This window comes from Macadamia integrifolia, chromosome 5, assembly GCF_013358625.1.
Source record: "Macadamia integrifolia cultivar HAES 741 chromosome 5, SCU_Mint_v3, whole genome shotgun sequence".
In the NCBI taxonomy this organism is placed as follows: domain Eukaryota; kingdom Viridiplantae; phylum Streptophyta; class Magnoliopsida; order Proteales; family Proteaceae; genus Macadamia; species Macadamia integrifolia.
In genome coordinates, this window is record NC_056561.1 from 11642860 (window position 1) to 11666062 (window position 23203).

The 23203-nt window shown below is 38.4% G+C and overlaps 1 non-coding gene and 1 pseudogene across 1 annotated transcript; both read left to right on the forward strand.

Annotated features, from left to right (window-relative positions):
* Positions 1-9690: 9690 nt before the first annotated feature.
* LOC122077883 overlaps positions 9691-23203 on the forward strand; it is a 20598-nt pseudogene continuing 7085 nt past the window's right edge.
* On the forward strand, positions 19600-19706 carry LOC122080421. The gene has a single exon (XR_006140717.1). It is a non-coding gene; the product is annotated as a small nucleolar RNA R71 (small nucleolar RNA).

Consider the following 23203-nt stretch of genomic DNA (forward strand, 5'->3'; position numbering starts at 1 on the left):
TTTTTTTCTCTTAAATTTATGTGCAAACATGACTAAGGGTGTCAATTGGAAACTGAAACCGATTCCATTTGGATTGAGTATCTAATTTTAGAATCAATTCGGTTTTTGTTTCAATTTCGGTTCATATCATCACTCTCTTGAACCCAACAAAAAAACCGAACCAGAGCCGATTGGCACCCTTAAACTTGGGAAAAAAATCGTCTGCAATTCCGATCTCGTACAATTCCGTGAAATACCACCTTCAGGGGGTGACACGTGTATTGATACCAATGCAATGGTCCAGATCTGATTTAAATGCCTCTTCACTGATTTAAGGTTTTATTAGTTGTACCAGATCTGGACCATTGTATTGGTATCAATACACGTGTCACCCCCTGAAGGTGGTATTTTACGGAATTGTACGAGATCGGAATTGCAGACGATTTCAACTTGATGTTTAGGTTTACCCCAAAAAAAAAAAAAAAGAACAAATCGTGGTGTGAATTGTTGGGGGTGGGGGGGTTTGGTTGAGGTTTGAAATACTGTGTCCTATTTGCTTTGTACATAAAAAAACAAAAATAATAAACACATGCGTATAGGGGTGGCCCAGGTTTTGAAATGCTACTCGATGAAGGGTGTGCATATTTGCTTTAAAAAAAAAATAAATAAATAACGAGACGAAGAAGAAGTGGAGGAAGAAACATGGTATCTCCCTTAACTGCTCTCAGTTACCGGTATTATCCACTACCAATGTTCGTGCGGGAGAAAGAGGGAGAAAGAGGGCTCGTGCCTCCTCCATTACCAATTTTCTTCTTCTCTATAAATGATTCTTTCAAACCTTCCGTTGTTGCAGACTCTTTCAAACCTTCCGTTGTTGCCCATCTGCAGATCGCAAGAGAAGGAAGGAACTCTACAATTAGTATTTCAAAATAGTAGAGAAAGATACGATGGATTCACAAGTGAAGTAAATTTCTCCTGATTCTTTCTTCCTCTTCTTTAATTATCCGATTTTACTAATCAAATCTTTTGTTGAAGGCAGAGAAGAGAAGGATGGCCAAAGTCCAAGACACTAAGAGAGAACGGATGGTGAAGCTAAAAAAAGGCTGCAATGGTGGCGAAGAAGTACAGAATGATTCGTCAAGGGATACCTTATGTTTCAAGGGCTGCTGCTCATCTCCCCCACGCATTCCGTCCTTTGGGGAGAGTCGGCGACTCTCCACGAAATCCTATCGTCATACTAGACGATAAGGATATCCCAGTGATTATCCTCGATGAAGAAGAACCAACAAATGAATCTACCAAAGGACTGCGAACAATTAAAATAGAAAAAGACTAGGATATCTATATTTCGGTTGTATTTATCTTCTTTTTTTTTCTTTTACCTGTACGTGGGTGTTTCCATGGTTTTGCTTCTAAATTTCTGTGTCCAGAGATTCTCATGATATGTTGGTCTTATCTTTGAATCGAATTGAGTATGATGGATTGATGGAGAAGTAAATATTGCTTTAATTCATGATATGTTGGTCTTCTAAATTTGTTTGTTTATGTTGATTTTGTGTTTATGAAAGTATATGGCCATTCAAAGCGTGTATTGAGTTGCGCATTTAAGCCAACAAGACCATTTCGCATTGTCACGTGTAGCGAGGATTTTTTGGTGAATTTCTATGAAGGACCACCATTTAGATTCAAGCAGTCTCACAGGTTTGATAAGCTTTATAAGCACAACCAGATTGTTATGATATTATGGTGTAAGAATTAGCATATCTCGATATAGCTGGGACCAATCCAGGATTGACTCATCAGTTGGTTCAGATAGATCCAAGTGGATCATCCAATCCTGTCGTGGATTAGGAAATTCAACCGCAATCAAAACCTTAAATGACATTCCTTTCATGTTTTTCAATCTAAGAAATGCAACTGCTAGAGCATGATTCTAAGTATCAATTTTGGTAGTTGCATTTAGGATTTCCCTCTGCACCAGCCCGAGTCCTAGCTCGAGTGGAAGGAGTCACCATTGGAAAAGCTCAAGTTCTAGTCTGAGTGGAAGGAATTCCTATTGCCAGAGCCCGAGTCCTTGCCCAAGTGGAAGGAATTCATATCATGTGTCCCACTTCAACCCCAAGCGGAGGGAATTCTGCTTGGAATAGTCCCATTCCTAGCAATACAAAGCCATGCCCTGCTTCTGATCGCAAAGCAGTAAAAACTTCAACAAAGACAGCTAGTTTGAAACCAGCTAGTTTGTCTGTTCCATTATTTCAGTTCTAAGGTCTCCAAACCCAAGAGCTTGATCGATCTTTACCTCTTAATCTGCTTCTTTAACTCTGCTCCTCCTTTGAGACTGGGTGTCTTTGTTAGAGTCCTCACTGCACGCCTTCCACCCCCCTGTTTTAGATTGTAACTTCTATTTGACAGTTAAAGACTCCTAATAGTACTTCTCACCTTCCCATGAAATAAAAACAAAAATGATTAAAGGTCATAAATATCATCATAAACTCAACCCAACTGAGCCTTGTCACAACTAAATGGGGTTGGCCAAACAAATCCTGTTTTATGATCCTCTATTTAAGGCCATAACAGATGACAAATAGCATTAGGTAATGTAATTTAATATACCCATGCATGGATCCACAACTTGATGAACAGCAACCCAACCAGTAAGGTTTTGCACTTTAAAACATATCATAAGAAGTTGAATTTCATGTTTCTTTACTTCTCCTGCCTAATCTCCATATGAATGTTCACCGAGCAATTGATTTATATTCTATGTTTAAAAAAGAAAATAGTTATAAAAAAAAAATCAACATTGTTGCCATATTAAACCAAAATATACCCGCCAGGAGTGTCAATAACATTGATGACTTGGCCATCACTCATTGCAATTCTTTGCAGTTCACAAGTGCTTGTAATTCCAGCAGGATTTCTCATCGACTTGAAAGCCTTCCTTCCAAGAATTCTATTGGCTGTACGTCCAACTAAAACAACAGTTCTAACATCATTAGACAAGCCAACCAACTCCCAACCATCATCTATCAAACTTCCACCAATTGTTTTCAATATAGAATTATCTGCAACCAAAAAAAGGTAATATTAACACAAATAACATATGAACATCGAAAAGCCATGTCAGACATTCCATAGCTTTAACTTTCAACGTATTTCACAAATTAAGACTCACTTAGACATTTAGATTTGGTGACGGATCACCTGGCAATATATCCAGTGCTGCTGTTACTCCAGGGCACCAATGCCTCATGACTACATATTTCTTGCCCAATTATATGAAGCCCACAAGCAGTTCCGATGCAAGGAAGGAGCAATCACAGGTAAGCACCCAAGGTTCTCAAACTAGTCCTTCCAAGAGTCCAAATGAAAAAATTTTTATTCATATAAAACCTTCATCTGCTTCTGGTCACAAACCGGCAAGGACTCTAACAAAGACAACTATTTTGAAACCATTAAGGACTTTAACAAAGACATCTAGTTTGAAACTACAGAGGCATTCAATGAAGAATAGGCCAGATATTGCTCAATGTTCCAGCTTGACCGCTGGTAGGGCTACCTGTTCATCAACTCTCAAGAATTCAAAGTTCGCTACCTTTTTGACACTTAGTCCAGCTGTAATTGAATCAAGGAACTTCAGCAAATATATCATATTGAACTAGTGACAAACACAGACAGTAACAAGAGACAAAAGTAGAGACCAATAGTGAAAAACTTCACACATCTCTCCCTAGTATCATAATTAAAAAAGAGAAAATGATAAAGAAAGAAAGGCTTGGATAAATTTTAAAAAAATGTGGGGAGAGGAGTGGGGAACAACTTTAACAAACCCAACCAGTAATGCAGTTTCAAGAACCTTACCGCTAGGCATTCTCATATGAAAGCTGTTACCTGTTTTCTATTGACTCTAAAAATTATGGGCTACATATTGAGTGAAATAACCTCATATAGCAGAAGTCAGAGGAACCAAGAATGAAACACTTAATATATTATGACAGCTCAGGTCAATTAGATATACTACGGTGGAATTCATTGGGAAGAATGAATGTCTATATATCATAATACTTATTATGGTCTTATTATAAATTGAAACCCAAGAAAACTAATTTGTATTTAAGCACACCACATATTTGATATACAGTATAATTTCAAATTATGTTTGCAACTACAAATTGATGCTAAGTTTAAATTATAGCAGGGTTCTACACCTGGAACAAAGTTAATTGTACAGTATCAATTCAACAAACTGACCCTGTGAAAACATTGGCTGCAAGAACCAAACACATCATTGTGGAAAACATACATAGAAATAAAGGATGAGCACAATAATAAAACCAAAATATACTTACAAACCACACAACCAAGCTGTAGAATTCCAAGAATCTTGATGGATTCGAATCATCATACCCTGGGAAAAGTCCCAGGTGCTCTTCCATTTTTGAGCTAAAGATTCACCTACAATCTAAAAATGTTAGATTTCAAGAGACTAAATGATGGATCATGGATTCATGACATGCAATCTTTGTTCGACAAGAACTATTTTATCTTTTCAAGGATGAAAAAGATGTGCACTTCTCATTTGCAGGTTGTGCTAGGTTTAAGAACCCATGGCCATGAGCGGCCATAAATTGGGTTTGCTGAACCACAAGATAAATGGATAATGTGTAGGTTGACTCATTGGACCCTGCTGGTCCTAATAACATTAATTGATTGTCTCTTCTTCCAGTCCATACAAAATAACAAGAATTCTTTCCCAAAATAGAAAATTTCTTCAAGATTGATCAAAATATTCATGGCCAGTGATGAAAATTCAAGCTTCAATCAGGTGTAGACTATAAGAGTTGAGTCCAATTAGAATATGAACAGTAACGGAGTGGCTGGCTAAGTGAACCCATTGTGCCCTAAATATTGAACTGTTAAACTCAGTGTTGTCTCCTAGATTCATCAATAAGTAAAAGAGCTGATTGACTGGTTTGAGTTAGGGAGGGAGTTACCACATCCACTGTTCAGACCCTTGTTCTGGTGTTCAACTTCTATTTGTGGGAATCCCAAATCCCAGTTAATATTTTTACTGTGAAGTAATATGGAAATCCATCGAAGTACCTTGGAGTTGGACAAAAATCAAATACAAAATTTTACAGAATAATTGAATTTTGCACTTTCAAGTAGATTATGAATTAATAACTGGAAGAAGAAGAGATAAGGCCAAGAGGGCCTCAATCCTCATAGGTAAGGCATTCATTAGTAGCGGGGTTGTCCTTGCAGTAGGCCTCCAGTGGGTCGGTTTTCTTCTTTTTTTGTCTACTAAAGATGGCTGCTGCACTCACCTCTTCCACCTCATCCCACACCGCTGCATACTCCCTGCTTGTTGGTTCACCAACACACGCCTCCTCTGCACCCTTTACGCTCTCTGTCACCTTCTCCAATATCCTATCTGGTGCAGTCCTCACGTACATGCCACCACCTCCTCTCCCTCCCAAGTTTTACTGCTGTTTCATGTTCATGTTCATGTTATGTAAACTGCTAATTACTTGGCTATAATTAAGTAAAAGAAAACTAAACAACAAATATATTCAAGTAAAATGTCAATGGAAATCAATGTGCAGTACTCATATCATTAACCAGTACATAATAGATAGATATAATAGTTTCTAATTTCAGCAGGTTTGGAGTGCTTGGACCACCCTAGGGATTCAATGGAATTCAACCTGAGGGTCTCAAAGTCTTCTGAACTCTACAAATCAATCCCTCCTATATAAACGACCCACTACATTTCTGGATTTTCTAGGCTATGGGTTTGAATGTATCCTTGTTGAAGTAATGTTTGGAATACATTAATCAGGTTCTCAACTTGCAGAGAAAATGTAAAGATGAAAGAAAAATGGAATCTAAAATGAGAGGAGGGGAAAGGATACCATTGGCTACCTAGTACCACCACCACCACTCGAAATGCAACAAGAATATGTTGTATATGCAATCTTTTAAGCAGACCGGAACAATAGAAATGGGACATCTTTAGAGTCAGCCACTAATGAGATAAAAGAACAAGAAAACAACATTATGTGCATTACCTTAGTAAACGGTCTATGCAGATTGACTCGAGTGGTACCATTCAATATTGGGAGGATCTACAAAAGAGTCAACGACTTGTTATGATACTAAGCTATGGCATCTCAATATAATTAAAAGAAATAAAAAAGAAGGGCAAAAACAAAGTATTACTGTTCAAATCTATTTGCATTGGCTGATTGAGCAACTGGGTATTTGCAACCTCGGTATTTGCATTAACCTAACAGATTTAGAGGAGAATTTTTTTTTCAATGTTAGTGACAAATAAGAAATTGAAAAACTACTATAATTATTTAACAATAACATGGGAGGAAGAAAGATAAAGACTCTCACCCAACTACACCTAGTCACGTTATGCCCTATACCATTGCAACCTGAGCAATGATAAGCCTTTCTGTTAGAAATATTCTCCGTGACTGACCTTATATGAGAATTTTTAAGCCTCCCTCTCGTTGTAGAGCACTGTCTCGGATCCATGGCAGAAGGACAGTCCCCATTCAAAGATACGTCAATGCCGCAATGTGATCCCAAATTGAAAGTAAAAGACCCAACAGCTGGTTCCAATTTCAACACCTCCTCTAAACCTTCACTCAAAACTTTTAGTGCAACATCAAATCTCTCTTGGGAAAGAGATCCTTCAGTGGCTATCCGGTTAGCAATGTCATGAAGTTTCCACACAGGTAGGGGTTGTTCTTCAGATAGGCCCTCAACATGTCCACTCCCACTACTATCATATAGGGCAGATTTTGACCATCTAGGCAAAACATATTGTTGGGGAATCTGGGATCTATCAGTTTTCACATACACTTTAAGTATATGCCTGCAGAGTAAGCCTTTCTGCTCGAACATCTTGCAATCACAAGTGGTAATTTCGGCCTCTTGGTTGTCTAGCACATAGTTCACGTTATTCTCTTGATCCCTATCCAACGAAAACACCTCGTACCTCTTAACTGAGATTTCCCAATCACACTGCCTAAGCCCAAGACCAAAACATGCATACCACTCCTCCGTGAAAACCCTGAACACCTTTGCCGTATAAACATTTGCGGCTTGCTTCTCAATATTATGGGATGTACGACAAGAAGGAGTTGAGGTGATGTAACCAAAGTCTGCGTTAGCTTCTTTTTCCCATCTTTTCTTAATAGCCTCTTCATATTGTGTCACAAATTCATTAATTGGGGTGGAAGGTGTGAAGAAACCTTTAAAGTAATTGTTCATTGATTCCGCTCTTTGTGTCGTGCTCATACCAGCAAAAAAAGTATCAACAAAATAACATGACACCCAATGCATGCGTATTTTGTACTGCCTCCTCAACCACTTATGCTCCTTTAAATTATACCTCTGAATCATACTAAGCCATCTCGTCTCAAATTCAAATGGTGATTTTGAATCATTAATGCAGCTCTCATATACTGCTTTCAAATTTGTATATTTCTTAAATAAAGGCCTCATGTGAATGATCCTATGCTTCTCCAAATGCCATCCACATAGCCGATGGATAGTAGATGGAAATACATGCTGGTTAGCTCTCATTATCCCTGGATCTTCGACAGTGAATATTGCCTTTGGATGAATGTTGTGCATTGCTTGAAGCCACGTCTGAAAAAGCCATATGAATGAATCCTTCGTTTCATCGGCCAACAAGCAACAACCGAACAATATACACTGCATGTGATGGTTAACACCAGTAAATGGAGCAAATGGAAACTTGTACTTATTTTTATTGTAAGTTGTGTCAAACACAATTACATCACTAAACTTCTTATATTGTTCTCGTGCACGACTATCTATCCAAAGAATCCCTGTCAACTATTGCTCCTCGTTGACACGGATTGCATAAAAGAACCCTGCATCTGTAGCACGCTTTCTATCTAAATAATTGATGGCTTGTTGACAGTCAACCCCTATAGACTTTCTACGCTTGGTCCTAAACATATTCCTGCAACGGTCCTCAGTTATACCAACATGTTGCTCTCCACCGGCCAACTCTTTTAGAATTATCATTATTAGTGATTGTCTTACCCCACACCTCTGTAGGTGTTCCAGTAGTTGCATTGTACTTCTAGTAACTTTCTGGTGTGAGCGAAGTCTAAATGCATCATTCGGATTCACTGTTGGATGGTTGTGCTCTGTTTCACAAAGATCCACCATCCATTTTCCATTCCTGGACTTGATCCTCATCACGACTTCACATTTGGTTTTCTTTATTGCACGAGGTGTATAATTCAATCCCCTCCGCCTCTTATCATTACACCATTTTTCACCTTGGTTTGCACAAACAAATGACCTAGCAAGGATATGATTATCAACTCTTGAGCGCTCCACCCTAAATTTTCATACTGAAAAACCCATCTGCCTTGCATAGTTGTTATAGTGGTTATATGCATCATCCTCAGTCTCGAATTCCATGCCAACAAATGGTTCCAATTCATTAATGGAAGTTCTTGAAAGTGGGATCTGATCATCCCCTTCAAAGCCCAAATTGATGGCTTCATCGTTGGTAACCTCCTCATCATTAGACCCAGAAGATATGCTGCCACCCCCATTTTCATTACTTTGAACAAAACTATTTTCTTCCTCTTCGGGACTAGAATTGTCATCATGCACATCATTTTCTTCTTCGTTGGATGTGCTATGGTCCTCCCTCCCAACAATCAATTCGTCACTTTGCCCAATTGTATTATGGTCCATTCGATTATTTTCCAAATCAAATACTTCATATGCATCTGAAACACGAGTAGTATCACTCGATAAAGGAACATGACCTGCTAATGACTGCTCATCTAACCAATTCCTTTCCATGTCCCAAAAAAATGAGTTATACTGCAGAAACCTGTAATAAATATGACTAAATCATTTAATACTGAAAAAAATGCAATAATTAATTTTGTAAATTCATAAGCTTAATAATTTAACAACTAGTTTGGCTATTAAAGAAATTTGTTTCATAGTAATTGAAAAATGCTAATCTTCGCTAAAAACAATAATATCTATAACCATCCCTTGCACCAACACCACTACTTTTTTTTTTTATCAAACAACTCACATTTTCTACCTATATCATACAACTTAACTTTCAATTCTATCATAAAGTTTCAATTCAAAACAAAGGTTGAACAGAAAAATAAAAATTCAAATTTTAACAAATAATCAACTCAGGAACGAAAGATAATATAAACTTTTTTAAAGGAGGTAATGCTTACTTGTAGAATGAAATAAAACCACTTCTTCAATTGGGATATTGGTAGAGCCCTATTCTGCTGAGCTGCTGAACACTAAACCAATGGTATAAAACGGAAGATATGAAGAGAGATGGATGCATCTAGAAAGAGAGCAAGAGATGTGAAGAAAAATAACCTGAGAAGTTAAAAGACAAGGATTTAACAAAGAACTAAAGCAAGCTTGTGTAGACAGCCAATGATCTAACTAAAATTGAAAAAAAATAAAAAAATAGTAGCCACAAAAGGACCTTATTTACAGTTAGAAAAAAAAAGTTCCATAGAGAACAGTAGCATGTAAGTTTTTGTCCATTTATAACCAAGTCTATTTTGCTACTGTTCCCATTGTGTGTTTTTATAATTGTGTGTAACTACAACATTCTTTTACCATTTAGCTTGATATACCAAGTAAAATGTTAGTCAAATGTCTTCACATCATTCACAAAATATAAAGTTAGGTATTAGAGGGAATTGAGTCAGTTCTCTTAAATCTATCTTCTCTAAAGTTGCACTCAAAGACTACCATTAGTTTTAATTAATACATAGAATAGATACATGCAATTTTTTAGAGAACAGAGTAACAAAAAAAAAATCCATTTTTATTTAGTTTTTACTTGTGAAATCAATACTAAGATTTGAGGTTGTAAGTTCCTAAATCAAGATGGTGTTGTTCTGTAAATAGGTATGTTGCTACTGATATTCCAAGTGACATTCTAGTACATATTGGAGATATTAGTTTCCACTTACACAAGGTAATTGATTCTCTGCTCTCAAGACACTTTTCCAAGCTTCTGAAATTGAGATCATAGATTAAATGATAGGTTTGTTTATAATTTGAAATTGGAGATGAACTGATGGGGATTTTTATAATTTAAAATTGGTAAAATATATGGATTCCGTTTTTGGGTTTATAATTTTTACCCCTTCCTATTGGAAGTATCCCCTGCTTTCTATGAGTGGAAGGATGAACAGGATCATATATGATTCGCGGGATGTAGACTTGAACAAGATAATAATGGATGATCTTCCAGGTGGAGCTGATGCATTTGAGCTTGCTACAAAATTCTGTTAAGGAATTGCAGTTTATCTCGCAGCTGCAAATATCTCAGGCCTTAGATGTGCTGCAGAGTATCTTGAGATGACAGAGGACTTTGAAGAAGGAAAACTGATATTCAAAACTGAAGCCTTTCTGAGTTATGTGGTCTTGTCTTCATGGAGAGACTCCATTCTAGTGTTGAAGAGTTGTGAGCCACTCTCTCCATGGGCAGAAAACCTTCAGATAGTACATACGTGTAGCGAATCTATTGCTTGGAAGGCTTGTGCCAACCCAAGAGGTAGCAGGTGGGCTTATACAGGAAGACCCACAAAGGTCTCTAGTCCAAGCTGGAATGAGATGAAAGAATCAAGCCCCAATACGAATCAGCAGGTTCCCCCATATTGGTGGTTGGAAGTTGCCAAAGACAGAAACCTTTCCTTGACAAAGTTCGAGGTCCTAGCGGAGGCCTTACCCGAATCACCAAGAACTTGTGATGATGGACTTTATCGTGCAGTTGATTCATATCTAAAGGTAATTCAAGGTTTTGCTTTTTCTGCACAGTTTGCTTTTTTCTCTTGGATGTACCTTCAGGTAATTCAAGTCTTGAGTTCCTTATCTCCTGTTACAAAGGTTTAGCCTTTCTGCTCCTATGTAAGTTGATTAATATTTGATGATGAAATTAACATATGATAAACATGAATTCATCAATATCAGATATCAGTGACGTAACGAACAAATTAACCTGATGGAAAACAATTGCAATGATTTGTATACAGCAGAAGAATTACAAAACAAAAAAGCTGACATGATAGAAAACCAATGCCATAATTTGGATAGAACAGAATTCAAAAAGTTATAGTACTCTTATCATTACTATTTCATTGAATAGGGCTCTTGGTAGCAGATACTAATTCATGTGAAGAACCGGTAGTCATATTATGACCATACATATATGTAAATACACACAATATATAGGCAGATAAGTTCATTTATCTCTCTCTCTCTCTCTCTCTCTCTCTCTCTCTCTCTCTCTCTCTCTCTCTCTCTCTCTCTCTCTCTCTCTCTCTGATTGGATTTTATTTCTATTCATAAACTCACAAGCTCATCCAACACTCTCTGAACATAAGAGAAAGAGGCTCTGCCGGCAGGGACTGTCAGAAGCTGTCGATGGATGCTCGCGTGCATGCTGCAAAAAATGAAAGGTTTCCATTGAGAGTAGTGGTACAGGCCTATTGTTTGAAATTTAAAATGTAACCGCAAGCGTACGGATCAGTGTAGCTACGGGTCAAACACAGGGAGAGCAGCCACTTTATTTTTTTATTTCTTTTAATAATGCGAAAGTGAACCGATTAATGGTTGTGATCTAATTCTAATTATCGTCCTAACATATGTATCTAAAATAACGTCCTAACCATTCGTTATCTAAGAATTTAAAGACGCAAGCCACGGAATTAAAATTAAATAATTAAATAACTGAAATAAACAACCCACGCAATTAAAAAAAATAATAATAATAAATAAATAAAGAAAAAAATACTGAAATAAAAATAAAGTAAAAGAAAAGGGATAAAGCTAGAGAGAGACTCACAAGTAGGTTTCTCTACTTAGCCCGAGGGATGCATCATAATATGAGCTTCCCTACTTGACCAGAGAGTCACTCTTACAAGGGTTACTCTACTTGGCTTTAGGGAAAGGGAGACAATTAAAATAAAAGCAATAAATTGATGGTTCTATGGCTAGGAGGGGCAAAGCCAACACATACACTAGCCATGAACCTTGGGGGAAAGGGATAGCAATAATGTAACGACTGAAAATAAAAATCCTAAATTAAGAAAGAAAGGGTAGTCAGAAGAGGGAATGAGAGGGGGGAGAGAAGACTACTGAAGGAGCCTACTTACTTGAATCAATGCTTGAACTTGAAAAAAAAATTGCTCCACGGCTCGTGATCTTGTCACCTAGATCTAAGCCTAGAACTATAACTTAAAAAATTACAACTCAATTGCATAAATCATAAACATAAAAAGGCTGAATAAGAATAAAAGAGTGCTTGCATTAATTGACATAAAAAAACTATTACAAAAGTGATTAAAGCAAAAATAGAGAAGAACTAAAACTAAAGAGTGAGCAAGAGAAAGAGAGAGCAACTAAAAAAAAACTAGAAGAAGAATGAATTGTCTCCCCTCCTCTTACATGAGTTGTATTTATAGGGAATGGAGGAGGTAGGGTAACAATTTTCTCTTTCCTAAAAGAGAGAAACCCACAATTGATTGTGAGATCTTTTGAGTCCAAAAGTGCTAAGATGGAGGAGAGAGAAGAGAGAAATAAATTTTGAGAAATTTCCTATAATTTTTTGCTTATTTTCTTTCCTTTTTTTTCTAATTTATTTTTCTTCTTTTTTTCTCTCTCCTAGGGACGATTTTTTTTTCTTCCTTTGTGTGATTTGGACAATCTTTGGTGATGATGTGGAGGAGAGAGAAGATTTGGACAATCTTTGGTTCTCCCTTTTTTTTCTTTCCTTTTTTTTTTCTTCTCTTCTTGCTTCCACGATTTTGCTTTCCTTTTTTTTTTCTTTTTCTTCTCTTCTTGCTTCCACGATTTTGCTTGCTTCTAATTTGATGTGGAAATCCCCTCCATGCCCTTAGTGCTTTAAGTGAGTGAAAAGCAGGAAATCTTCAACAAATTCTCTAAAAAAAACAACCATGAGATTCGAACTTGAGACCTCTTGGTGAGCAAGGGAATTTTGTACACCATAGCTCACCAACTAAGCTAGGTAGTTGTTGTTACCAAAAACAAATCTTTAATCACTTAAGGATGTGGTCCATCGATCCTTGTTGGCATTTGGAGTATTCCTTGTACCTCTGGGACAATTGCAAACGGGCTGGTTCTGCATCTCGGTTCAGTTCTGATCCATTATTCTTTTTCTGACCCGAAAAAGAATAATCATTTATACGGGTGACCAAACGAATGTGTACTTTTAATTGAACACGTCCATCTTGCTCAGAATTTCGTCCTCTTCGCAACCATGGAAAGAAATAGGACCTCTTTACGTGTAAAATTGAAGATATAGCGCCCGATAGTCCTTAAGGCCTTGAAAATATAAAACCTGCAAAAAGAGAGTAAAACCCAAGGTAGCTCCATTCTAAATATGTAAAATGCATGTTTTACTACCCTAGATTTCACACATAAATGTGCTCATCAGAATTCCCCCACACTTAGACTTTGCTAGTCCTCGAGCAAAACAAAAAGAAAAAGAATAAAACAAAAAAAACCTAACTCACTTTCGTAGGAATCACGGTTGCACTTAGCATGTGCAACAAGCCTTTAAACCCCTAGGTCACCCCTAGTGGACGAGTTGTGTCTCGTGGGTGTTTGCAGTGAATATACACCCAAAATTCAGAATAAACAAATCCCAACTTTGGCTAAAGGTAAGGCTCATACCGATCCGGAGCAAAGATAATTTCTCTTACAAGGGACCCCCACACTTGAACTTTTATTACCCTTTATCAATTCCAGGCACTAGCATATTTCTTAATTTGGAACTCACCTCGTCTCTTCCAAAACATCCTTATCTTAAGGCAAAACCACTTGTGAAGAAATAGGGAACCAATGACTAAGGCGTTGGAGTGTTTTTGACCAAACATGTTACCAAGCAATAATGACATTTGCACATTTTTTTTCTCTTTTTTTTTTTGAATAATAAACTCTATTCTACTCCACTACTTTTGGCCTGAATGACATGGTGGAGCAAACACCAGACACCCAAGTTACTATGTAGCTTCGCTTTTTGCATATGTCCACAAAGGCAGTGATGCTAGAGTTACTTCAGAAGTTTCCTCCCAAGGAATTTCGATCAAGACACCACGCTTCCTGAGGCGCAATGCCCTGTCTAGTTCCAAGGGAATCAACTCTTATTCTTCTTTATACCACATTTCACATTTCATTTAAAATTGTGCATTTGTCAACCCATGCCAAATTAAAAAGAAGGTCTCAACTCCAAATCAAAAGTACAAGGAACCCACAGACTTACATATGGTCCATCACCATAAAACAGGGGTCTCTTATTTTTCAAAAGAAAGTCCCATCTCAAGACACATGCTTGTTTCTTTCTTCTCAACAGGGTTTTTATACGTTCAAAATGGGTACCTTAATCAAAACTTTTATTTTCATACATCAAGCAACCGAATGGTATGATCATTAGCCAAAAGCCAAAGTAGGACTTCATCCTTAGCAAGCTCAAAAATAAAAAGAAAAACAAACAAAACAAAGTGAAAGAAAAAAAAACAAAAACTGGTTTCCCTCCCCCACACTTAAGTCATGCAATGTCCTCAATGCATGGAAAGAATTAAAAGCAAAGACAATGCAAGGGGGTCATACCTGAATAACAGTTAATCATCAGTGTAAAGAGGTTCATGGAGATCCATGACCTCTTCACTACTAGTAGTGGGAAACTCGAGGAACGGTTTCAAACGCTGACCATTAACCTTCGAAATTACCCCTGTTCCTGGATTCAAAATCTCCACAGCCCCATGGGGATATACATTATGAACAATAAATGGGCCATCCCATCGGGATCTAAGCTTACCAGGAAAAAGATGCAATCGAGAGTTGTACAATAAGACCTTATCACCAATTGCAAAAGATTTACGCAGAATGTGTTTATCATGGAAAGCTTTGGTCTTTTCCTTGTAAATTCTAGAACTTTCATAGGCTTCATTCCTAAGTTCCTCCAACTCAGATAGTTGGAGCCTACGATGAATTCCCGCATCAGACAAATCAAAGTTAAGCTTCTTAATGGCCCAAAAGGCCTTATGCTCCAACTCAACTGGTAAGTGACAAGCTTTTCCATACACCAAACGGTAGGGAGACTGGCCAAGGTCAGTCTTGAATGCAGTCCGATGGGCCCACAAGGCATCAATGAGCCTAAGGGACCAATCCTTACGGTTGGGATTAACAGTTTTCTCCAAGATTTGTTTGATCTGCCTATTAGACACCTCCACTTGGCCACTAGTTTGGGGGTGATAAGGGGTAGATAACTTATGGGTGATCCCATACTTTTTCATTAGGGCCTCAAAAGGCCGATTACAAAAATGAGTACCCCTATCACTAATTATTGCACGTGGTGCACCAAAGCGGGAAAAAATGTTCTCTTTGAGAAACTGGACCACCACTTTGTGGTCATTAGATTTACAAGGTATGGCCTCTATCCATTTAGAAACATAATCAACGGCCAAAAGTATGTACAAATTCCCAAAGGAATTAGGGAATGGTCCCATAAAATCGATGCCCCATACATCAAAGATCTCAACTACCAAAATAGGGTTGAGGGGCATCATGTTCCTTTTATTGATACGGCCAAAAGACTGGCAGGCAGGGCAAGCCTTGCAAAAATCAAAAGCATCTCTAAAAAGAGTGGGCCAATAAAATCCGCATTGGAGAACCTTTGCGGCAGTCTTCTTAGGTCCAAAGTGTCCACCACATGCATGATCATGACAAAAAGAGAGAATGGAATGTTGCTCATGATCAGGAACACATCGTCGGATAATCTGATCTGGACATATCTTAAACAAATAAGGATCATCCCAGAAAAAGTGCTTAACTTGGGAATGAAACCTATACTTATCTTGGGTGGACCAGTGATCCGGAGTCACACCTGAAACTAAGAAGTTGACAATGTCAGCAAACCATGGTTCACTGGACATTGCAAATAATTGTTCATCTGGAAAGTTCTCGTTGACTGGAGAATCAACAGTCAAGGAATTGGGAAGCCGGGATAAATGGTCTGCAACTAGGTTTTCAACTCCTTTCTTATCCCTAATTTCTAAATCAAACTCTTGCAAAAGTAAAACCCACCTAATGAGACGGGCTTTGGCATCCTTCTTCTGAACTAGGTATCTGAGGGCAGAATGATCAGTATACACCACCACATGTGAACCAACTAAGTAAGACCGAAACTTTTCTAATGCAAACACAACAGCTAAAAATTCTTTTTCAGTGGTTGTATAATTGAGTTGTGCATCATTTAAGGTCCTACTAGCATAGTAAATGACAGTGGGTAACTTATTAATCCTTTGACCTAAAACTGCTCCTATGGCAAAATCTGAAGCATCACACATCAGTTCAAAAGGTTCAGTCCAAACAGGTGGTTGAACAATGGGTGCATTGGTCAACTCCTTCTTAAGTTGCTTGAAGGATTCTAGGCACTCTTTGGAAAACTCAAAAGTCTGATCTTTGACAAGTAATGAGGTGAGAGGTCGGGCTAACTGACTAAAGTTCTTAATAAACCTTCTGTAGAAGCCTGCATGCCCTAGAAAAGACCGAACATCCTTAACAGATTGAGGAGGTGGTAAATTATCAATTAAATCCACTTTGGCTCTATCTACCTTAATTCCCTCCTTGGATATTACATGGCCTAAAACAATACCAGATTTAACCATAAAATGGCATTTCTCCCAATTCAAAACCAAATTCTTAGATATGCACCTTTTCAAAACTAGGGAAAGATGATGAAGACATTCAGAATAGGAATTCCCATGAATTGAAAAGTCATCCATAAATACTTCTAAGAATTTTTCGACCATGTCAGAAAAAATGCTCATCATGCATCGTTGGAACGTAGCAGGGGCATTGCAAAGCCCAAAGGGCATACGCCTGTAAGCAAATGTTCCATATGGGCATGTAAAAGTGGTCTTATGTTGGTCCTCTAAAGCAATTGGGATTTGGTTATAGCCGGAATATCCATCAAGAAAGCAATAGTATTCATGTCCAGCTAACCTCTCTAACATCTGGTCAATGAATGGCAATGGGAAGTGGTCCTTCCAGGTTGCCGCATTTAACTTCCTGTAGTCAATGCACACACGCCATCCTGTTTGGACACGGGTAGGGATCAACTCATTATTGGCATTAGGAACTACAGTCACACCAGACTTCTTAGGCACTACGTGAACTGGGCTTACCCATTGGCTGTCAGAAATAGGATAAATTATTCCATGATCCAAGCACTTTAGGATCTCTTTCTTAATGGCTTCCATCATCACTGGGTTAGCTCTTCTTTGGGGTTCCGTGGATGGTTTGGAATCCTCCATAAGATGTATATGATGTTGCACAATGGAAGGGCTTATACCCTTGATATCAGCCATGGTCCAACCTAGGGCTTCCTTATTATCTTTTAACACTTTAAGTAACTCCTCTTCCTGGCTAGAAGTCAAATTTGAAGAAATTATTACAGGAAGAGTCTGGTCAGGCCCTAGGAAAGCATATCTCAAATTAGATGGCAACTCCTTAAGATCTAGCTTAGGGGGCTCAACTATGGAAGGTTTGGGAATGGAATTGGAAAGGGGTCCTAAGGGCTCCACAAGTGTGTGAAGACTCAAGACTTCAGAAAAGAAATTTTCACTATCATCATCCAACTCATCCATACACTCTTGGAATTCTGAATCAAAATCAATATCAAAGTTGGTAACTAAATCATCAGAAAAATCCAGAAAATCCTCAAGCATATTGATCTCTTCTTCCATATGTGGTTGCTTGCCAATCCTAAACATGTTAAACTCAACAGTTTGGTTACCAAAAGATAATCTTAGGAAACCATTCCGGCAATTGATTAATGCATTACTGGTAGCCAAGAATGGTCTTCCTAGAATTATTGGGATCTCATCCTTGGTTGAGAAGGGCTTAGTATCTAACACAATGAAATCAACAGGGAAAATAAATTCCCCCACCTTTAGTAAGACATCCTCAACCATCCCTTTAGGAATCTTAACAGACCTATCTGCCAACTGAAGAGTAGTTCCAGTGGCTTTCAATTCTCCTAATCCTAGTTGCTTGTACACATGGTAAGGTAAAAGATTCACACTTGCGCCAAGGTCAAGTAAGGCATGCTCAATATAGGTGTTGCCTATGACACAAGATATGGTAGGGCTCCCTGGATCCTTATACTTGGCTGCTATGGGCTGAGTAATTATGGAACTAATGTTACCTGCCAAGAACGCCTTTTTGGGCACACTAGTGATACGTTTGTGAGTACACAAATCTTTTAGTACCTTTGCATAGGCGGGGATCTGGGATATGGCATCCAAAAGAGGGATGTTCACTTCTACCTTTTTGAAGACTTCTAAAATTTTGTCCATGGAAGCAGTCTTCTTTTTGTTTACCAAGCGATTAGGAAATGGGACAGGATGAACATAAGGACTGTTAGGGATTTGCCCCTGTTCAGAAGAATCATTTTTGGTTTCCTCAACCAAATCATCTTTAGTTTCAGAAAAATCTTTAGGTTCATCAGACGAACCTGGAACAAGAGGCACACTTGTGTCCTCAACTGAAGGAGAGTTAACATGAGTAATAGATGAGGAAGATTTAGGAACGCTCTGTAGGTACTCTCTACCACTCCTAAGGGCATAAACAACATTACATTGGTTAGAGGGCCCTTGTTGGGTCTGACCTTGTACTATATTCAGTGGTGCATTAGTTGGTCCTTGTAAACTAACAGGTTGATGATGCCTAGGGTTAGGCTCTGGTTGACTGGGTAAAGTTCCCTTCTCCCTCTCACGCATAATTGAGACAACTTGGGTAAGTTCTCTCGTAAGATTTTGATGGCTTGTCATGAGGAGGGCCATATTTTTTTCCAAGTCACTTATTCTACTTGCCTCTCCAGTGTTAGTAAACCCAGGGGGTTGCTGATAAGATGATAGGAGAGGGGCCCTAGGAAAACTCGCCTGAGGTCCTACATTTGACCTAGGAAAAGTATTTTGGGAAAAAGATTGTTGTGCAAAGGGAGGCCTTTGGGGTCCAGGTTGACCTTGATTATAGAAATTGGAAGGTCCTGCTTGGTTGCCCTGATTCCAAGAGAAATTTGGGTGATTTCTCCATCCTGGATTGTAGGTGTTACTATATGGATTATTCTGGTATAAGGCATTAACACTATCATTAGAAGTGCCCCCAGAGGTGTTGGGGCATTCTTCTATGACATGTCCAGGGGACTGGCACCAAGCACAAATCTTAACCAAATTGACTGATGATGGCTCTCTAGGAACAATAGCCTCAATCCTCTTGATTAGGCTATCCAAATGGGCTTCCTTGGCTACTATCCCATCCACAAAATATCCTTTTCCTCCTATGGTTCTTTCACTCTCTTGGGTTGATTCCCACTCACGGGTTTTGTCAGCTAAGTCAAGTAAAAATTCCCATGCCTTTCCTTCATCTGTAAAGGATGTGAATCCCTCAGGGCACATAGACTCTATCATTTGTTTAGTTGGGTAATCAATACCCTCATAAATTATTTGACATAAATGCCATAGGTCTAGGCCATGGTGAGGGCATTCTTGGAGTAGATCCTTGAATCTCTCCATAAGTTTGGAAAATGACTCACTAGGCTTTTGCCTAAACTGAAGGATATCACTTCTAAGCTTATTGGTCTTGTGAGTTGGGAAAAACTTCTTAAGGAAGACAACTGTGAACTGTTCCCATGAGGTTATGGAATTTGTGGGTAACCCATACAACCACTTCTTAGCTTGGTCTTTCAATGCAAAAGTGATAAACCTAAGCTCAACAGCATCATCAGAAAGCTGTTGGATCTTAATTAGAACACATACCTCTTCAAATTCCCTTAGAAATAGGTATGCATCCTCAGAGGTCAACCCATGGAAGTGGGGCAACATAGTGATGTATTGAGATTTGAGTTCAAAATTATTGCCCTGGGCTTGTGGTAGAACTATGCAGGAAGGTTGGGCTGTTCTAGCAGGGTAGAACCTATCTTTCAGAGATTTAGGTGAAGGGTTTTGCTGTTGGTCTCCCATATTGAAGGGTTTTAAAGAGAGCAAACGTATAGGGTCACTACTTGTTGGATCTCTTCTTTCTAACCGATTCTTAGTATTACGTACCCACTTAACACTAATGCAACAGAAAAACTACCCACAACTAAAGTAAGACATGCACAAAAGAATGGATAGCAAAACTTTTTTTTTTTTTGATTTTTTGATTTTTTTTGCTTTTTGGGAGCTTACCGGCAGGGATCCGGGGTTGCTCAGGTCAATTCCTGAGGTACTGCTACAGGGTGAAACCTGTCTTTATCATACTGTGAGGCATGGCGACCTCCACTGATACAACTATTATTGCAAGTTGTTCTTCTCAGGAATTCAATAAAAGAAAAGGAAAAATATAAAACAAAGCAAACAAAGCACTCCGATTTACCAAAAGAAAGTGAAAAATAACATGGAACTGTCTCCCCGGCAACGACGCCAAAAACTTGTTTGAGATTTAAAATGTAACCGCAAGCGTACGGATCAGTGTAGCTACGGGTCGAACACAGGGAGAGCAACCACTTTATTTTTTTATTTCTTTTAATAATGCGAAAGTGAACCGATTAATGGTTGTGATCTAATTCTAATTACCGTCCTAAACATATGTATCTAAAATAACGTCCTAACCATTCGTCATCTAAGAATTTAAAGACGCAAGCCACGCAATTAAAATTAAATAAATAAATAACTGAAAATAAACAACCCACGCAATTAAAAAAAATAATAAATAAAGGAAAAAATGCTGAAATAAAAATAAAGTAAAAGAAAGGGGATAAAGCTAGAGAGAGACTCACAAGTAGGTTTCTCTACTTAGCCCGAGGGATGCATCATAATATGAGCTTCCCTACTTGACCAGAGAGTCACTCTTACAAGGGTTTCTCTACTTGGCTTTAGGGAAAAGGAGACAATTAAAATAAAAACAATAAATTGATGGTTCTATGGCTAGGAGGGGCAAAGCCAACACATACACTAGCCATGAACCTTGTGGGAAAGGGATAGCAATAATGTAACGACTGAAAATAAAAATCCTAAATTAAGAAAGAAAGGGTAGTCAGAAGAGAGAATGAGAGGGGGGAGAGAAGACTACTGACGGAGCCTACTTACTTGAATCAATGCTTGAACTTGAAAAAAAAATTGCTCCACGGCTCGTGATCTTGTCACCTAGATCTAAGCCTAGAACTATAACTTAAAAAATTACAACTCAATTGCATAAATCATAAACATAAAAAGGCTGAATAAGAATAAAAGAGTGCTTGCATTAATTGAAATAAAAAAAAACTATTACAAAAGTGATTGAAGAAAAGATAAAGAAGAACTAAAACTAAAGAGAGAGCAAGAGAAAGAGAGAGCAACTAAAAAAAACTAGAAGAAGAATGAATTGTCTCCCCTCCTCTTACATGAGTTGTATTTATAGGGAATGGGGAGGTAGGGTAACAATTTTCTCTTTCCTAAAAGAGAGAAACCCACAATTGATTGTGAGATCTTTTGAGACCAAAAGTGCTAAGGTGGAGGAGAGAGAAGAGAGAAATAAATTTTCCTATAATTTTTTGCTTATTTTCTTTCCTCTTTTTTTCTAATTTATTTTTCTTCTTTTTTCTCTCTCCTAGGGACGATTTTCTTCCTTCTTGCTTTATGTGATTTGGACAATCTTTTGGTGGATGATGATGTGGAGGAGAGAGAAGATTTGGACAATCTTTGTTTCTCCCCTTTTTTTTTCTTTCCTTTTTTTTTTCTTCTCTTCTTGCTTCCACGATTTTCCTTGCTTCTAATTTGATGTGGAAATCCCCTCCATGCCCTTAGTGCTTTAAGTGAGTGAAAATCAGGAAATCTTCAACAAATTCTCTAAAAAAAACAACTATAAGATTCGAACTTGAGACCTCTTGGTGAGCAAGGGAATTTTGTACACCATAGCTCACCAACTACGCTAAGTAGTTGTTGTTACCAAAAACAAATCTTTAATCACTTAAGGATGTGGTCCATCGATCCTTGTTGGAATTTGGAGTATTCCTTGTACCTCTGGGACAATTACAAACGGGCTGGTTCTGCATCTCGGTTCAGTTCTGATCCATTATTCTTTTTCTGACCCGAAAAAAATAATCATTTGTACGGGTGACCAAACGAATGTGTACTTTTAATTGAACACTTCCATCTTGCTCAGAATTTCATCCTCTTCGCAACCATGAAAAGAAATAGGACCTCTTTACGTGTAAAATTGAAGATATAGCGCCCGATAGTTGTTAAGGCCTTGAAAATATAAAACCTGCAAAAATAGAATAAAACCCAAGGTAGCTCCATTCTAAATATGTAAAATGCATGTTTTACTACCCTAGATTTCACACATAAATGTGCTCATCAGTGTGTGACTAGGGTGCAGGGTGGCCAACGGTTGGTGCCAGCGGCACTGCATGCTCAGGGTGTGTGTGTGTGTGTGTGTGTGTGTGTGACTAGGGTGCAGGGTAGCCAACGATTGGTGCCGGCGGCACTGCATACTCAGGGTGAGTGTGTGTGTGTGACTGGGGTGCAGGGTGGCCAATGGTTGGTGTCGACGGCACTGCATGCTCAAGGTGTGTGTGAGTGTGATTGAATTGTGTTGTGGCATATTAGAATGCATTGGGCTAGGATAACCACCTTGGTGCTACAACCCTTGCCAATAGGGGTTTACGTATTAGCTAATGCTCTCGTCCGACAGTCCGTGGTTGGGGACGATTTTCAGTGACTGAGGTGCGAAGATGTCAACGTCGTGACAGACCCTCACGCGATGTTTGATTTGGTGACGGGTATACCCTACATGCGATGTTGGATTCGATGTAGTGGTATCATGGGATGGTTATTAATAGGGGTTTGCTAGGTAACGATGTGGTTCCAAAATCGGCACGCTCTTGACTCGCAACTAGCTAGTATCCCTGGGGACTGATAACGTACATTCATGACTGGGGATAACACCTACGTTGCAGTAGCACTTATCCCCCCTTTGGACTTAGAAATTTTTGCTTAGAATTGCTTGATAATAAATGGATCATGTCATTGCACTCACATAATTGCATTCATATTTATGTGGTAGGGCATGAATATTCATACTGTTGCATTTTCTTGGAGTGTCATGATTG